Source organism: Plecotus auritus (genome assembly GCF_963455305.1).
Source record: "Plecotus auritus genome assembly, chromosome: X".
NCBI classification, from domain to species: domain Eukaryota; kingdom Metazoa; phylum Chordata; class Mammalia; order Chiroptera; family Vespertilionidae; genus Plecotus; species Plecotus auritus.
Window position 1 is genome coordinate 107,339,813 of NC_137784.1, and position 19,535 is coordinate 107,359,347.

Below are 19,535 nucleotides of genomic sequence, written 5' to 3' on the forward strand. Positions count from 1 at the left end.
TAATCAATGGACGCAGACAACAGGGGGTTGAAGCATGAGTGGGGATGGGGGATAATGGGGGAATAAGGACACATATGTAGAAAAATAATAAAAAAATAAAAATAAAAAAATAGAAAAGAAATTGTGAGGTAACCAGAACCCCAAGAACGCCTGAGAATGTCTTTCTTGTCATGCTAGCAGTCATCAGCTGTACGGTAATATTACCTGAGGAAAATGGGGAAGTATTTTGGACGTATGTTCCTGACCCTTCATGGGTAAGAGCCCTTACCTGGGCTGAGCCCCCGCCTAATGTAGTCACCAATAATATCAAACACCTTGGTCATCCAGAAGGACCATGGGTGGGGCAAGGAAGTATAATTACACAGGGGTAATGACCCAAATTTCCTTTTGTATGACACAAAATCAAACCACTGCTCCTTTGTGTGTAAAATTAAAGAGAGCTTTCTGGCTTAAGTGGACAACAAAGGAAGGGACTATCACTACTTGCTCCTCGGAGAGGTGCAGAAAATGTAACTAAGACCTTGTCTGTACAAAAAGAAATTGACAACCAGTTTGAAATGGAATTGCCCTGGCCTAGAGCAAAGAATATCCTTACAAGATATTATTCTACAATGTCATTATAATTTCTCCCTGATTTGTATTACCCCCATTACGTATAATAGTACCTCACACCCTTGGGAATCAATAAAAAATCATCTTTTTGGTGCTTGGAGACAAAGGTAACATATCTCTTGATATTTTAGAATTACAACAGCATAATGTACAATTATCCCAAACAAACTTACAAACTGATTCCTTGAATGTCTGGCAGCAATTTAAAAAGGACATGAAAGGATTTAATCCCTTTCACTGTGTAGAGGGCCCCCTGGGAAGGCACCTGAGCATTCTATATTGACCCCTCTTGCCCTTTTGGCCAAGAGGGACCCTCTTCTCACAATCCAATTGCCCACAGCTATTGCCTGAGCTTTCTGTTCATGCTGAGGTTGAATCCTAGTGGTGGCTGGTTCCATGGATCTGTCTCTCGCCCAGTGGGGTGAGCTGGGCCCTCCCAGGAGAAGAAACCTGGATTCCCAAGATATGTGATTAGTGCCAGTGCCCCGCCAGCAGGCGAGGAGATCCCACGGCAGGTGTTGGGTGTGGAGGCCATGGGGGCATAGGCTACCAAGGAGACAGAACTGAACCTCACATCACCCTGCTTGGCCCCGGAGGATGGCTGGTTAGCCAGAGACGGGTAAGATACCCTGGGAAGGAACAACCTAAGACAGGCACAGTTGCAGAGGGGCCATCAGGAGAGAACTTGGGGGTCAACAGAGGTGGGGCACAGACACTCACCCCCAACTTTGCAGGGGCCTGAACCCTCATCCCTTCTGAGGGAGGTCTCCTGCCCCCAGGGCTGCTTCAATTCCCATGCCCAGCTCAAATTGGGACCCAGGTAACAGAGACTTGGCCGACAGCAGCTGCCCTCTCATTGCAACAAGACTTGTTTGAGTTGTCTTGTACCCATGGTGTGGGGAAGTGGGTTTTTGATATCTAAATCCAGCCTAGCACCGGGAATGCTCAGAGCCTACTCAAGAAGGCAAATAATCCTTTCCACTAATATTTACAAGGTAAAATAATATTGTTGTTAGAGTATTAAATTTGACAGTAAAATAGTACTCAAGTTCTCAGACTAATTTAAAGTGGCTAATTGAAATAAGCGAATATTCTAGAAAAATTAATGATACTGGACAAAAAGCTGTTCCTAAAGTGGTAACTAAAATTTTTATTGGTAGTTCATTTCATGGTAAAATTGTGTAACATGTAATGAACCTAAAACAGTCATATTTTAGTGCAAAAAATTAAAATTTAAAAGCAATCAAGACTACATTATAAAATTTCCAAAAGCCTACTAATATTTAAATCAAAAAAGGGGGGAGAGTAGAAGAATATTATGTAAGGAAAAATATCCTGTAAGTAAATTACATCTAGAAAATTTTTACTTTAGAAAATTAACTTTCGCTGAAACCGGTTTGGCTCAGTGGATAGAGCATCGGCCTGCGGACTGAAGAGTCCCGGGTTCGATTCTGGTCAAGGGCACCATACATTGGTTGTGGGCACATCCCCAGCAGGAGGTGTGCAGGAGGCAGCTGATCGATGTTTCTCTCTCATCGATGTTTCTAGCTCTCTATCCCTCTCCCTTCCTCTCTGTAAAATATCAATAAAATATATTTTAAAAAAAAGAAAATTAACTTTCATTTGTAATGCTAACAGCAAGACACCCATGAAAAACACAGATGGTGTCAAAACAAGCGAAAGGAAAATCGTTTGGGCAAAAAATGAAAAAGGATCCCAAGTCAAATTTATAGAAAAGATTCCTTTATTAACTTTTGGTCGAGAATATGCTTGTATATTTTCCGAAAACACCTCCAAGACCATATGGATTCCTGTAACAGAGAGGAATTGACAGGACTGCTCCAGCCATGAAGACAGAAGAGAAACAGTCTAGAGATGGAAGACGCTGATGACGCCTTGCCATACTAGGAGTCAGCAGCTGTGCATCACTGCAGGTTGCCCAGGACCAAACCAGAGAGGGTCGGACCTGCATTACCACCATTTGTCCACCATCCAGAACTGATATATCATTGCTGATATGTACACATAAGGAACTGTTTGACATTGAAACTGGGACTCAAAAGAACTGTTGGCCCAGAAAGAAACTCACTACAGACTGATTCATTTGCCTCTCAGCATAACCATTATTGCTTGTCTCATTTTCGGTTCTTATAAGTGTATTTCTAGTATCACATGATCTCACTCATCTAGGGGAAATAATGAACAACATAAACTGATGAACAAAAACAGACCCGGAGACAGGGAAGCATTGATCAGACTGTCAAACCTCAGAGGGAAGGTAGGGGAGGGTTGGGGTAAGGGGGAGAGATCAACCAAAGGACTTGTATGCATGTATATAAGCCTAACAAGTGGTCACGGACAACAGGGGGTTGGGGGCATGTATGGGGAGGGATTTGAGATGGGAATGGGGGGATGAGGATAAATATGTGATACCTTAATCAATAAAGAAATTAATAAAAAAATAAAAAAGAATAAAAATAGGGACAATCAAGTACTTATCAATAATAACTTTAAATGTAAATAGATTAAATGCCCAATCAAATGACATATGGTAGCTGAGTGGATAAGAAAACATGACCCATATATCTTCTGTCTACAGGACACCCAACTCAGAACAAAGGATTCACACAGACTGATGGTGAAGGGATGGAGAAAGGTTTTTCAGGCGAATGGAAATGAAAAAAAAAAAAAAAGCCGGGGTACCAATACTTATATCTGACAAATTAGACCTCAAAGTGAAGGCCATAACAAGAGATAAGGAAGGCCACTTTATAATACTAAAGGGAGCAATCAAACGAGAAGATATAACTCGGGTAAACATATATGCATCCAATACAGGAGCACCCAAATGCATTAAAAAAAAAAGACTTCTGGAGGATATCAAGGGAGAGATTGACAGCAATACAGTCATAGTAGGGGACTTTACTAACCAGTCATAGTAGGGGACTTTACTAACCCACTAACACCACTGCACAAATCTTCTAAACAAAAAATCAGCAAAGAAACATCAATCCTAAATGACTCAATAGATCAGATGAAATTAATTGACATCTTCAGAACATTTCACCCCAAAGCCACAGAATATACATTCCTCTCAAGTGCACATGGGTCATTTTCAAAGACATACCACATACTGGGACACAGACAAAGTCTCTTCAAATTCCAGAAGATAGAAATCATATCAAGCATCTTCTCAGATCACAATGGCATAAAATTAGAAATCAACTACAATAAATACAAAGAAAAAATGAAACACCTGGAGGCTAAATAGCATGCTATTAAACAATGATTGGGATACCAAAGAGATCAATGAAGAAATAAAAACCATCATGGTAACAAATGACAATGAAAACACAACAATCCAAAATCTATGGGACACAGTGAGAGGGAAATTCATAGCTCTACAGGCCTACCTCAAAAAAACAAGAAAAAATGATAATAAATTATCTAACTTTACATCTCAATGAGTTAGAAAGAGAGCAACAAGAAAATCCCAGTATAAACAGAAGAAGTAAATAATAAAGATCAGAGCAGAAATAAATGACATAGAGACCAAAAATAATGTATAAGATCATCAAAACCAAGAGCTGGTTTTTTGAAAGGATAAACAAGATTGATGAACCTCTAGCCAGGCTCACCAAGAAGCAAAAGAGAGGACCCAAGTAAACAAAATCAGAAATAAAAGATGTGAAGTAGCAACGATTCTTACAGAAATACAAAGGATTATGAAAAAAAAATACTATGAACAGCTCTATTGCAACAAAATGGACAACCTGGATGAAATGTACAGATTCTTAGAAAAATACAAGCTCCCCAAACTCAATCAGGAAGAATAAAAAAACCTGAATAGGCCTATAACTACCAAAGAAATTGAAGAAGTGATAAAAAATATTCCAGCAAACAAAAGCCCTTATCTGGATGGCTTTACAGGGGAGTTCTAGCAAGCATTCAAAGAAGAACTAAAACCTATACTCCTCAGACTATTCCAAAAAATCCAAGAGGAAGGAACACTTCCAAGCTCCTTCTATGAAGCCAGCATTACCCTAATTCCAAAACCAGATACTCAAAAAAAAAAAAAAAAAAAGACAACTACAGGCCAATATCCTTGATGAACACAGATGCTAAAATCCTCAACAAAATTCTAGCAAATCAGATTCAGCATTACATTAGAAATGTCATACACCATGACCAAGTGGAATTTATTCCGGGTATGTAAGGATGGTACAATATACACAAATCAAAAAATGTGACATCAGATAAACAAATTGAGAAACAAAAATCACATAATCATATCATTTGATGCAGAAAAAGGATTTGACAAAATCCAACACCCTTTCTTGAAAAAAAAAAAAAACTATCAGCAAAGTGAGAATAAAGGGATCATACCTCAACATAATAAAAGCCTTATATGACAACCAACAGCCAACATCATACTCAATGGGCAAAAACTAAAACCATTTCCCTTAAGAACAGGAACAAGACAAGGATGCCCTCTTTCATCATTCATATTTGATATAGTACTGGAAGTGCTAGCCATAGCTATCAGACAAGAAAAAGAAATAAAAGGCATCCAAATTGGAAAAGAAGAAGTAAAACTGTCCTTATTTGCAGATGACATGATACTGTACATAGAAAACCCCAAATACTCCAACAAAAAACTACTAGACCTAATAAATGAATTTGGCAGTGTAGCAAGATACAACATAAACACCCAGAAATCTATGGCCTTTTTATAGACCAATAATGAACTCACAGAAAGAGAAAAGAAAAAAAAAAAAAAACAGAAAACAATTCCATTTACCATTGCACACAAAAATTAAAACACCTACACCCAGGAGTAAACTTAACTGAGGAGGTACTCAGAAAACTACAGGACATTGGAAAAAGAGAGGAAGACATAAACAAATGAAGAACATACCATGTTCATGGATTGGTAGAATCAACGTCATCAAAGTGTCCATACTACCCAAAACAATCTACAGATTCAATGCAATCCCCATTAAAATACCAACAGCATACTTCAAAGATCTAGAACAAACTCTCCAAAAATTCATCTGGAATAAACAAGACCCCGAATAGAGACAGCAATCCTGAGAAAGAAGAACAAATTTGGAAGGCTCACAATACCAGATATCAAGCCAAGTTCTCAAAACTGCCTGGTACTGGCACAAGAACAGACATATAGGCCAATGGAACAGAACAGAGTACTTAGAAATCGACCCAAGCCATTATGCTTAATTAATATTTGACAAATGAGGCAAGAGCATACAATGGATTCAAGACAATCTCTTCAATAAATGGTGCTGGAAAATTTGGTCAGATATCTGCAAAAAAAAAAAAAAAAGAAACTAGATCACCAACTTACACCATACACAAAAACAAACTCAAAATGGCTAACGGACTTAAATGTAAGACGGGAAACCATAAAAATCCTTCAAGACTCCATAGGCAGCAAAATAGCAGACATATGTCGTAGCAATATCTTTACAGACACAGCTCCTAGGGTAATGGAGACTAAGGAGAAAATAATCAAATGGGACTACATCAAGACAAAATGCTTCTGCACAGCAAAAGAAACCATGGACAAAACAAAAAGAAAGCCCACAGCATGGGAGAACATATTTGCCAATGATATTTCAGGTAAGGGTTTAATCTCCAAAATTTACAGAGAACTCATACAACTTAACAAAAGGAAAATAAATGATCCAATCAAAAATGGGCAAAGGACCTAAATAGACACTTTTTGAAAGAGGACATACAGAAGGCCTAGAGACATATGAACACATACTCAAAGTCACTAATTATCTGAGAGATGTAAATCAAAACAACAATGAGATACCATCTCACACCTGTCAGAATGGCTATCAACAACAATCAACAAACTACAAGCGCTGGCCAGGATGTGGAGAAAAAGGAACCCTCATGCACTGCTGGTGGGAATGCAGACTGGTGCAGCCACTGTGGAAGACAATATGGAGTTTTCTCAAAAAGTTAGAAATGGACTTCCATTTGACCCAGTAATCCCACTTCTAGGACTATATCCCAAGAAACCAGAAACACCAATCAGAAAGGAAATATGCACCCCTATGTTCATAGCAGCACAATTCACCATAGCTAAGATTTGGAAACAGCCTGAGTGCCCATCAGCAGATGAATGGATTTAAAAACTGTGGTACATCTACACAATTGAATACTACGCCACTATAAAAAAGAAGGAACTTTTACCGTTTGCAACAGCATGGATGGAACTGGAGAGAATTATGCTAAACGAAATAAGCCAGTCAGAGAAAGATAGCTATCACATGATCTCACTCATATGTGAGATATAATGATCAACATAATTTTTTTTTTTTTAAGAAACTGGATTATTTTTTTTTAACATTTTATTGATATTTTACAGAGAGGAAGGGAGAGGGATAGAGAGCTAGAAACATCGATGAGAGAGAAACATCGATCAGCTGCCTCCTGCACACCTCCCACTGGGGATGTGCCCGCAACCCAGGTATATGCCCTTGACCGGAATCGAACCCGGGACCCCTCAGTCCGCAGGCCGACGATCTATCCACTGAGCCAAACCGGTTTTGGCAGATCAACATAATTTGATGAACAAAATAGATGCAGAGACAAATGGCAGGGGAGGGGGCGTTAGAGAGCAATCAAAGGACTTATATGCATGCATACTAGCATAACCAATGGACACAGACACTGGGGTGGTGCGGGCTTGCCCGGGGTGGGAATGGCTGGGGGGGTCAATTGGGGAAAAAGGAGACATATGTAAAACTTTAGACAATAAATAAAAATTTAAAAAACATAAGAGATTAAAGTGGATGTCTATAACCCTGTTGCCTTAGCTTCAATCTTCTGCCTAGTCCCTTGGGGACTCCTTGAGGGAATTTGCAGAACCCTCAGAGAGAAGGTATGCTATTAAACCATTATTATACCATGATGAAGTGTTATTTTAATAACTGGACAGAATCCTTCCAAAAATAAGTAATATTTTAACAAATTATCTTAATGGTAAATTAGGTAAAAAAGGTGAAACCAGTAGGGCCTGGATTGGAAAAAATAGTTTAAAAAAAAAGCAAGTTAAACTTTCATGCATTAAAATTGATAAAAGTTTGTGATGGGAAAGAGAGGAAAAAGGCTATTTGTGATACTGTGATATTTGTGATGCTGTGACATTTGCCCACATACAAAAGCTTATGCAGGTATTTGTTGTGGAAATAAAAGAAATATGACTGGCCTCCCAGCTCTGGATTGACATGGCAGAAAGTACAGTGAGAAAGAGGCCAGTGAGAATGAGTAGTCAGTGGAAAGAAAAATTCAGAACTAGAAGTGACAATAAAATGTAAGTCCCTGTAGAGAGAATCAAGATGGCGGCATAGGCAAATGCCTGTACTTGCTGCCTCCCACAAGCACATCAAAATTACAACTAAAATACAGAACAACTATCATCCAGAACCACTGGAAAGCTGGCTGAGTGAAAGTACTACAACTATAGAGGTAAATAATAAAGTACATGGAGACTGGTAGGAGTTATGGAGGTGCGGACCGGGCTGGTCCAGCGCCCAGGTGTGCCACTTTTTTAATTGGGAGGGAGATTGCCTCTGTGGAGGCCACCCAGAGGAGTGAGGGGTCCAAGCCCCACACCAGACCCCCAGCCCAGGGTTCCAGAGCTGGGGAAAGAAGTCCCTATGGGCAGAAGAACTATGGACTATAGAAATCAGTACCGATTGGGGCTAAGTGACACACAAGCTGCTGGAGACCAAACTGCTTCTCTTAAAAGGCTGGCACCATGAACTGAATTTACAAGCTCCCGCTTCCTCTGAGCTCCAGCACTGGGAGAGGCCTCTGGGGGACCCAAACACATACAGGGAGAAAGTGGACTGTCTGGCATCAGGGCAGGAACTCAGGGGCAACTTTCTTTCAGATGGAGGTGCTTACAACAGTCATTGTTCCGGTGCTGGGACCTCCCCAGTGCAGGACTGACTGGCAGCCATTTCTGTTTGCTCCACCCTGGTGATTCCCTGAAATCCCACCCCACCCAATTTACAAACCCACCCAAGCTGTGCACAGCTGCTTTTGCATATGAATGGTCTGTCCTTAATCAGGCTAAAACTTTGTCAAACAAGCTACAGCAGGGTCAGGGAGCCCCAAACCGATCAAAAAAAGCCCAAGACCCAGCAATAGCACCAGCCTGCCTTACTTCACAGCTGGGCCTCATCTGGGCGCTTCCAAACCCAATACATAGAGGAGGAATCTGCATATCTCTCTGTAGCTTCTGCTGGGTGTCCCCAGGCAATGGCTGACTTTGCATCTCCCTGGAAACCCAAGAGCCAGTGTACCCAGTGGTCAGTGTGAGACCATACCAGATTACAACTCTTCACATCAATAAGCGACACACTCAAGGGGCAGGCTCAGTGAGCACCAAAGCCCCCCTGAAGCAAGTCTTGCCCCATAAGGGTGTCTCCTGCAGAGCAGCTCTCCCACTATAGTCTCAACTGGTCCCCACAGCCAATTGGCCTGGAGGTCAATTCCTCCTAGTCAGACCAACAGAAATCAAGGCTCAACTACAACAAAACTGTGCACACAACCCACAAAGGGGTGCAACAAGAGTGTCCACCTCAGGTGATTGGGGAGTCTGAGCCACTGTGCCCTATAGGACACCTACTACACAAGGCCACTCTATCAACTCAAGGATACTTAGAAACTACCCAATATGTGGAGACAAAGAAACATGTCACAAATGAAAGAAATAGAAGAAAGCAAACTACTGAATATAGAGTTCAAAATCACAGTTATAAGGTTACTCAAGAATCTTCTAGAAACCTCTGAGGAAGTCAGTGAGACTTTTAAGAATCTTAGTGAGAATGCCAAAAAAATGGAAAAGGACCAGTCAGAAATTAAGCATACACTGACTGAAATAAAGAATAATATGCAGGGATTCAACAGTAGACTAGAGGATCTGAGAATCAAATCAATGATTTGAAATAGGAGGAAGCAAAAAACACCCAAGTAGAAGAGAAAAAAGAAAAAAAGATTCCAAAAATATGAAGATAGTGTAAGGAGCCTCTGGGATAACTTCAAGCATACCAACATCTGAATTATGTGGGTGCCAGAAGAAGAGAGAGAGCAAGATACCAAAAACCTATTTGAAGAAATAATGACAGAAAACTCCCCCTACCTGGTGAAAGAAATAAACTTACAAGTCCAGGAAGCATAGAGAACACCAAACAAGAGGAATTCAAAGAGGACCATACCAAGGCACATCATAATTAAAATGCCAAGGGCAAAAGACAAAGAGAGAACCTTAAAAGCAGCAAGAGAAAAACAGTTAGTTACCTATAAGGAAGTGCCCATATGACTGACAGCTGATTTCTCAACAGAAACTATGCAGGCCAGAAGGGAGTGGCAAGAAATATTCAAAGTGATGAATAGCAAGAACCTAAAACCAAGATTATTCTACCCAGAAAAGCTATCATTTATAATTGAAGGTCAGATAAAGAGCTTCACAGACAAGAAAAAGCTAAAGGAGTTCATCCCACCAAACCAGTATTATATGAAATGCTGAAGCATATTGTTTAAGAAGAGGAAGAAGAAGAAAAAGATAAAAAAATATGAACAACAAAATTACAACAAATACATCCCTATCAACAATTGAATCTAAAAATTAAATGAATAAAAAAATCTGATGAACAAAATAAACTGGTGAATGGAATAGAATCAGGGGCATGGAAATGGAACAGACTGATGATTCTCAGAGGGAAGTGGTGGGGGGTATGGGAAGAGATTAGACAAAGATCTTATAGCATGTATGCATTACTTATGGACACATACAATAAGGTGGTGAGGGCCTGTGATGGGTGGGAACCAGGTGGAGGGGAGCTGGGAGGAGGGGGGAAGAGGGACATCTGTAATAATCCTATCTAATAAAAGAGAAACATGCAAATTAACCATCACTCCGCTACACCCACAGCCAATCAGAGTGAGTATGCAAATTAACCCAACTAAGATGGCAGCAGCCACAGAGCTGGAGTGAACAGGAGGCTTGGGGTGCCCCCAGCAATGGAGGAAGCCAAGCTTCCCGCCCACCCTGGCCTGCCTTGGCCTCCGCTCAAGGCTACAAAGTTTCAATTATAGAAGATAAATAAATCCCAACAAAGATGGCGGCAGCCAAGGAGCTGGAGAAAGCAAGAGGCTTGGGTTGCCCCCAGCGATGGAGGAAGCCAAGCTTCCTGCCTGCCCTGGCCTGGCCTGATCAAGGCTACAAAGTTTCAATTATAGAAGATAAATAAATCCCAGATACCTGCTTCCAGCCAGCCCTGGCCTCCGCTTGGGTCACCGGGGGGTGTGGCCAGCCTGCAAACCACCATAGGCCCCTCACGCAGGCCTCCCCATGCCCCAAGGGAACCCTCTCCCTGATCCAGGACACCCTTCAGGGCAAACCAGTCGGCCCCCACCTGTGCACCAGGACTCTATCCTATCTAATAAAAGAGTAATATGCAAATTGACCATCACTCCAACACACTAGGTGGCTGCCCCCATGTGGTCAAAGATAGTTGCCCCCATGTGAATACAAGATGGCAGCCATAAGATGGCCAGCAGGGGAGGGCAGTTGGGAGGGACCAGGCCTGCAGGGGAGGGCAGTTGTGGGGGACCAGGCCGGCAGGGGAGGGCAGTTAGGGGCAATCGGGCTGGCAGGGGAGCAGTTAGGCATCAATCAGGCTGGCAGGGGAGTGGGTAGGGGATGATCAGGCTGGCAGGCAGAACCAGTTAGGAGCAATCAAGAAGGCAGGCAGGCAAGCAGTTGGGAGCCAGCAGTCCTGGATTGTGAGAGGGATGTCCAACTGCCCGTTTAGGCCCAATCCGGTAGGGCAGTCGGACATCCCTCAAGGGGTCCCAGATTGGAGAGGGTACAGGCTGGGCTGAGGGACACCCCACTCCCCTGTGCACGAATTTCGTGCACCAGGCCTCTAGTCTTAACAATAAGTATTAACTAAAAATAATAATAAAAATGTAAGTCCCTTTCAATTCACAGGGGGAAATGGGGGAGCAATGAACTTCTAAGAGAATGTGAGAGAACATGTACATGGACACATTCCATAACCTTGACATAATTGAGCACAGCTTAGATTTAAGTCCAAAAACCTTCTATGTAGCACATGAGGGGACTGTGCCATTTCTCTGTGTTTGAGGCTGGAATTAAAAATAACTGAAAAGATTATTCTTTTCTCTCTAATTATCCTTCCAAGACCTTACCTGTTATAGATAGAGATGGAGAGAGGAAAAGAAGGAGAAAGAGAGAAGAGACGGAGACAGAGATTAACTCTGAGGGTTTCACTAACACTCCCCAGGGGGGAAAAGTGGAGAAAATGGGAGAGGATAAAGTACAAACAAGAGGTAGATAAATAGTAAGGATTTAAAAACAGAAAAAAAATGGTATGGCATAAAGTAAAATAAGTAGAAGACTAGGAGAAGAGAGAAAAAAAAAAAAAGAATTTTCTATCCAAGGGAGGAAAGCCCATTCCAAAACCCCAAACTCAAATATTCAGTGTGGACCACACATGCATGCCCTTGCTTATGTACCCTAGCTGTTTTTTACCTACAGAAGCAGACTATTATCTTTAGAATTGGATTTTACAGAAATATCTTCTATCTCTCTTGCATCCTACAGATCATACTCCAGTGCCCTATACAAATGATACTCCATAAATGCTGGTTAAATGTGGGGGGAGGTAACACCTTGGTTCCACCTCTCTGTGTCCAGGTACTAACTAGTACATGTTCTCTCACCCCTTTTATCCTATAGGAGAATTGAACTACCTATAAATCCCTTAAAACATTGTGCTTTCTCAAATATCCATGAGTTTGCACATTATAGGTTTCCCTGACAGAAATGTCCTTCCCCAATTTGTGTATCTGCAAAATTCCTAACTCCATATTATACCCACTTTTATTATTTTATTCATCATCAAACACATTCTGTATCTGTCTATATGTTTGCTTTACCAACTGAACTGTGAGATTTATGAAGACAAGTCCCATGTCCTTCTCAGCCATCGCAGTAATCCCAGCACTTCATTCGTCATTCAACAAATGTTTGTTAATTATGTATGTCTATCTTCTTGGCTAATCTGTGAACTCCTTGAGAATAGTGACTATATTATTACCACCTCTAGATGACTGGAACCCAGCACAGACCCTGGAACATACCCAGAATATATCAGTTGAATTGGTTTAAAACAATTGTAAAACACTACCAACTTCTGACTATAATCTGAATGTCTTATACATAAAAGACCAGCAAGTACAATGATTTTAGAACAGCCTTTAGGCAATTCTAAAATGCATCTTGTTTCACATAAAGATTATTTTCTGTTTCTGCATCTTAGCATTATAAGATTTTCTATTATTGCTCATTAAAAAAATCAGGCTAGTAATTTCCAATCTGTACTTCTCAACCCCTTCACCTTTTTCATCCAGTTCCCCAATCTCCCTCCCCTCTGGCAACCATCAGTCTATTATTTGTATCTATGAGTCTATTTCTATTTTCTTTGTTCATGAGGATGTAAGGTACAGCACAGTAAATATAGTCAGTAATATTGTAATAAATATGTATGGTGCCTGTTGGGAACTGAAAATACCAAGGAGATCACTTTGTAAAGTATATGATTGTCTAATGACTATGCTGTACACCTGAAAATAATAGAAAATACTATTTAATGTAAACTCTAATTTAAAAAAATTGGTGTTTATTACCAATTGACCTTGGGCAAGTCACCTGATCTCTCTGAGGATCAACTTTATCACATATACAATGTGAAGAAAAACAATGCTTATTTCCCACATTCAATCTGTAGCAAAAATTGACAGATAGTAAATGCTATTATTAGCATTAGCTAACAATATTGAAAAGTATTATCAAGGTATATATCCTAGAAAAAAACAGCCACAGGCTCTGAATGAAGCACAGTTGTAGTTTCAATGTAGCCCTTTAAATCCCCACCCACCTCCCCAAAGTACTTCCCTAGTCAGGGCCCAAGACTGAACAACTGCTTTCATATAGGCAGGAGTATTCCTTTAAACTTTCAGAGGCTTTTGGAACACTGATTAGTGTCAGCAGGCCTACCTCTGCATTTATTGCAAAATATCCCACTGGCCATAAGGCAAGTGAGGCATCTCACCATCTGGAGTTTGGCTCCCTGTGAAGAAGCAGCTTCTCCATTAAAAAATAAAATAAAAATCTTCCTATATTTTGAATATCTGTGTTTTGCAAAATTTCTTCTGATAAAAATGCATGCAGGGCCTTTAAAAATCAGAAGCTAGGCTATGAGTGAACAGAAATAATGCTGGAACTATTACTAGGGAGACCAATTGTATGCAGATGGCCTGGCAAATGGTGTGTTAAGGGGAGGCTTTAGCAACCTTGAGTGACTAGGAAACTGGCAATCAAGGAAAAGGCTAATTGGAAGATGGCCGTTTCAAGGATTTGCTCTGCTGGCATGAAGCCACAAAACATGCCATCGAATTCATTTTTCCTGTTCCTTCTGATTCCATTCAGTGGGATGTTATAGGATAGAATACACTTTAGGCTTCAGGTCAGGGTTTGGCAAGCTCTATCTGTAAAAATCCAGGTTGGAAATATTTTATGCTTTGCGAACCATATGGTCTCTGTCACAACTACTCAACTTTGCTTTTGTAGCACAGAAATAGCCACAGATAATAGAAAATGAATGGATGTGGTTGTGTTCCAATAAAACTTTATTTATAAAAACTTCTGGAGGCTAGATTTGGCCTGTGTCATGGTTCTCTAGTACCGTGTTTTCCCGAAAATAAAACATCCTCCGAAAATAAGACCTACTTACAGGTTTCCTTCTGAGTGAAATATAAGGCATCCCCCGAAAATAAGGCCCCCAGGCTGTCTCAGAATGAAAATTAATTTACCGTAAACTGGTCGCTAGGGCCGCCCGGGCCGCCCCAACTGGCGTCTAGCAACCATTGACTTTATGCGGAGTCCTGACATCACTGCTGTGTGGAGGCGGAGCGGAGGTTGGAGTGAGTGGTGAGCTTGGGGCGGGAGAGAGGAGACTTTCGCAGATGCGTGTAGAACAGGAGGATTAGAGCGGACGGGACGCGGCGAAGGTGGTGAGTGCTGGTCTGTCTCTGGTGACACTACCTGATGCTCGCGGCCGCCTTCATGATGACTGAAGGTTCTCAGTCAGTGGCAGACCCTGCCCAGCCCAGATCCAGGCCCCAGCAAGCCCAGTGACAGTCCCCAGGCAGGCCCCAGGGGATAAATGTCTGATAAAGGGGTAGGGGGGATGTCTGGTGAAGGTGTTCAGCGGCACAGGGGTGGGGGGAGGGGGATCACTTAAAATGACACAGGAGGATCAGAGAGGGCAATCAAAATGACACAGGAGGATCAGAGGGGACAATCAAAATGACACAGGAGGATCAGAGGGGACAATCAAAATGACATAGGAGGATCAAAAGGGGTTACTAAAATGGTAATCCCCCCTCTGATTCTCCTGTGCCATTTTGATTCCCCCCTCTGATGCCCCCTGTGTCATTTTGAGTGATCCCTCTCCCCCCACCTTGATACCCCAATTCCTTTTTTTTTTACCCCTAGAAATGAGCGCAAAAAGAAAAAGCTACTCCATGGAGTACAAGAAAGGAATCATGGAAGACTCTTGGGGCCAAAATCTTACTGCTTTCTGCAAAAAGAAGATGTTGAGTATCCGATTGGTCCGAAAATGGCGAGCAGAGTATGGTAACCTCATTGAACAAGTGGACAAGGGAAATGCTAAAAAGCGCAAATGTGGATCAGGTCGGCAACCATTATTTTCCGAGCTGGAAGACCTGATCTGTGAATGGGTTGTTGACAGGAGAGCAAAGGCTTTGGTTGTGAAGAGGGCTCAGATTCAAGAATTTGCCCTTGCAATGGCACCACAGTTTGACATAGCCCCCAAAGACTTCAAAGCATCACAACACTGGCTGGATAATTTCCTTCAGCGAAGTGAACTGTCTTTAAGAAGATCTACAACATTGTTTAGGTTGGAAGATACTCAAGTTATTAAGCGAGCACTTGCATTCAAGTCCTTTATTGATGATGCTGACTTCTCTAAATACAATCTTTCCAACATGATTGCTTTGGATGAAACTGCAGTGTTTATGGGCCAATCATCTCAAACAACAATTGAACAGCGGGGTGCCTCCTTAGCGTACATTCCCTCCACTGCTTACAAAAGTGCACATGTTTCCTGTATTTTGGCAATTCGTCTGGATGGCACTAAAATCCCACCTTTAATCATTTCTAAGGGCAAGAAGGAAAAGATTGAACGTGTTTTGGGCGTTTTTATTCTTGAAACTAAAAAAGCCTGGGCCACACAAGCAGTTATAAGGAAGTGGGTCAATTTAATGCTGCCGCTTGTTATGCGAGGGAGCCAAAGAGGTCTGCTAGTCTGGGATGCAGCCAGCACTCACCACGCTAAAGACATGAAGACATTTCTTCACGAAAGAAAAATAGATCAGATAATGATTCCTGCAGGAATGACGGCCTATCTCCAGACTCTTGATATTGCAATAAACAAGCCATTCAAAGACAATTTGTGCATGGAAATTAATGACTACATTGAAAATAGAATGGAGAGAAATCAGCGTGGAAACTTTGTGAATCCTAAACTGCAGGAAGTTGTGACTTGGGTGAAGAATTCATAGGAGAAAATCACTGACAGTTGCATTGCAAATGCACTGCGAGCAGGCTACCTTGACAAGAAGTACTCATTTAAAGACAGTGCTATTGCTAAACATGAGAGATTTGGTTTACTGATTCTGAAAGAAATGGAGTCACAAGAAATTCACCAGGAAATTCAGGAATTGGATTGTTATGATGATGTTCCAGAAGATGATGACATGATTGTCATTGAATAAATGAGTAAATTCTTGATACTATAGGATTCACAGTTTGTCTGGTTTGTGTTGACAACTACCGTACTACCGTACCGTATACAGGTAATAAATTTCCTTTATTTTCATTTAACAATAAATGTGTACCGTATTCTTCTTCATGGAAAAATAAGACATCCCCTGAAAATAAGACCTAGCGTGTCTTTGGGGGCAAAAATTAATATAAGATACTGTCTTATTTTTGGGGAAACACGGTAGAATTTAGTATCTAATGGTTCCAAGAAAAGAAACACAGGAAGAATCTTTCTGGGAAATGGGAACACATTCAGAGCCAAGATCATGAGGTTATGGCTACTGGCTAGGTACATGACCTGGGGTAAGTGACATAATCTGTTTATACTTCAGTTTCCTTATAAAATGAGATGATTGGAAGACATAATCTCTATGATCCTTTCCAGTGCAAAATTTTACTAGTATGACTTTCCTGTTAGAGTAGTGATTGTCAAACATTGTTCAGCCCTTAGTTGAATGTTTGGTTTAACAAAGTCTTATATAGAAGCCCTAAATGCATAATAGATAAAAATTTAGTAAGTCTGTGCCTTTCATATCATAAATCCAAATTACTGACCATTCCAAACTATCAATTCTCATCCATATTTTTAAGAATCCACTGTTCCAGAAAGGGGTTTAATGATGAGTAATGCTTCATTATAAAAATATCACATCCCCTAATTCTTTACAAATTATAAATCTTTTTCACATACATATTTCCCTAAAGCAACACTTCCCACCCTAGTCTTTCTTCATTTTAAGAAATGATTTAACCCAAAGGAATAACTATAAACATTTCAGGAAACAGGGCAAAAGAGTTTATTCAACAAGAATACATGAATATATTTTGGCTTTTTTCCCCCCTAAGGATCTTAGAGTAGAGAGACTGATAGCATTCTTTCAAATATTAGAGTTAGTTTGGCAATATTAGTAAGACTTTTAAATGAATGTGATGGTTATAAGACTAAGTAATCATTGTGTTGGTTTGCCCTGAATAACTTTTAACACAGAGGCCCATCAGGCATTTCCACAAACTGCAATAAATAGATTGAGGATTGAGCTTTCAATAAGGATGGCTTGTGGTCTGTCCACTTGCTATATGACTATGTTTTAGCATGTCTCTATATGTGTGTAAGAGAGAGACAAAGGAAAGGATGGAAGAAGGGAGGAAAGGAAAGAGAAAAGGAGAGAAAGAGGAAAAGGGACAGATTTTATTTCCTGAGAAAATAGAGAAAGAGGATTAAAGGTGGGGAATTCATAAAGAATAGAACTGAATTATAAAAGCTTCTGCAAAATCATTGGTGTTAAATGCGGCAAAATCTAATCTAAACTGAGATTTTAAAAACCTACTATTATCTCATCTATTATTCTGAAAACCCTCAAAAAGCCAATAATTTCATAGCTAGCTGGTACCGAGAAGGCAATTTTATTCAAGCCAGCTGATCTTTTCTAATAGCACTTATAAAATTAGACTAAAGTAAGTAAAAAATTATCTCAAATTATTAGCACTGCCCATAGGGATTCAAGCAGTGGTATAGGATGGGTCCAATAACCAAACTGAAGGGAAAATATGATCAAATCATATCATTTCAATTTTTTATATTACATGCCTTCGTATTTCATATTATTATTTTAAATGTCATTGCTCTATATTTATAATATATCCAATAAAATAAGATTTGATTAGATTATCTATTAATTTTTTTAATCCTCGCCTGAGGATTTTTTCCACTGATTTTTAGACAGAATGGAAGAGAGAGGGAAAGACAGAGAGAAATATCAATGTGAGAGAAACACATCGATTATTTGACTCCTGCATGTGCCCCAACCAGGGTACAGGCTGGGGAGGAGCCTGCAACCGAGGTTTGTGCCCTTGACCAGAATCGAACACAGGACCTTTCAGTCTATAGGCCGATGCTCTATCCACTGAGCAAAAGCAGCGAGGGCATAATTTTTTTAATTTATTTTTTAATTATAATCAGAATACAATATTATATTCCTTTTGCTTTAGTTCACATCCAAAACTCTAATACCTGCTTTTCTTCTTAGTCCTCACCCCTGGCACTCTGGCTGTAAACTTGTACCTGTTTGCAAGGCCCTAACATGGTCTATCTGTGACTTACCTCAGTGCCCTTACTTCTCTTGGCCTGTCTTGTCCTAGTATCACTTTCAATTCAATACCAACATTTAATTGCTCTTTACTTTTTCCTGTGTTTTAGATTCCCAAATATGTCCTATTCTATTAGGAAGAAATGGAGCCACACTCTTAAGTATTTGTTGTTCTTTTTAGTGGCAAGTACATGATTGGCCAACATCTCTCTTCTGATTGGACATCACTGTCCAATCTAGTAGTCACTACCATGTATGGCTATTTTCATTTTAATTCCAATTAATTAAAATTCAATAAAATAAAAAAATCAGTTGCTCATTTTCACTAACCATATTTTAAGTGCTCAATAACCACATGTGGCTAGTGGTTACTGTATTGTAGTTTAAATATGGAGTTTAGACTAGGACATTTTAAGTTGTGTTTTTAATAATAGTATCTTGAAAGTCTGCTAGGGAGAGAATGTGAAATGTCAGATGAATTTACCTCAGCCTGATAGTCAAAGGGAGACCAGTAAAACATAATGGTTAAGGGAATGGACTTGAGAGCCAGATGACCTAAGTGAGTGGTCGGCAAACTGCGGCTCGCGAGCCGCGGTTTGCCGCTCTGTTGACTAATGAGTTTGCTGACCACTGACCTAAGTTAAATGCATGCCTCTGACATTTACTAGCTATGTGTCCTTGGGTAAGTCTCCTAGTTTCTCTGTGTCTATTTCTCTATCAGTAAAGTTTGAGTAATAGTAGTGCCTGACTCATAGGAAAACCTATATGAGGATTATATTGCACACACACACACACACACACAATTTAGAACAGTGCCCAGTGCATAATAAGTCTTATATGCATGGTTCTTGTTGCTG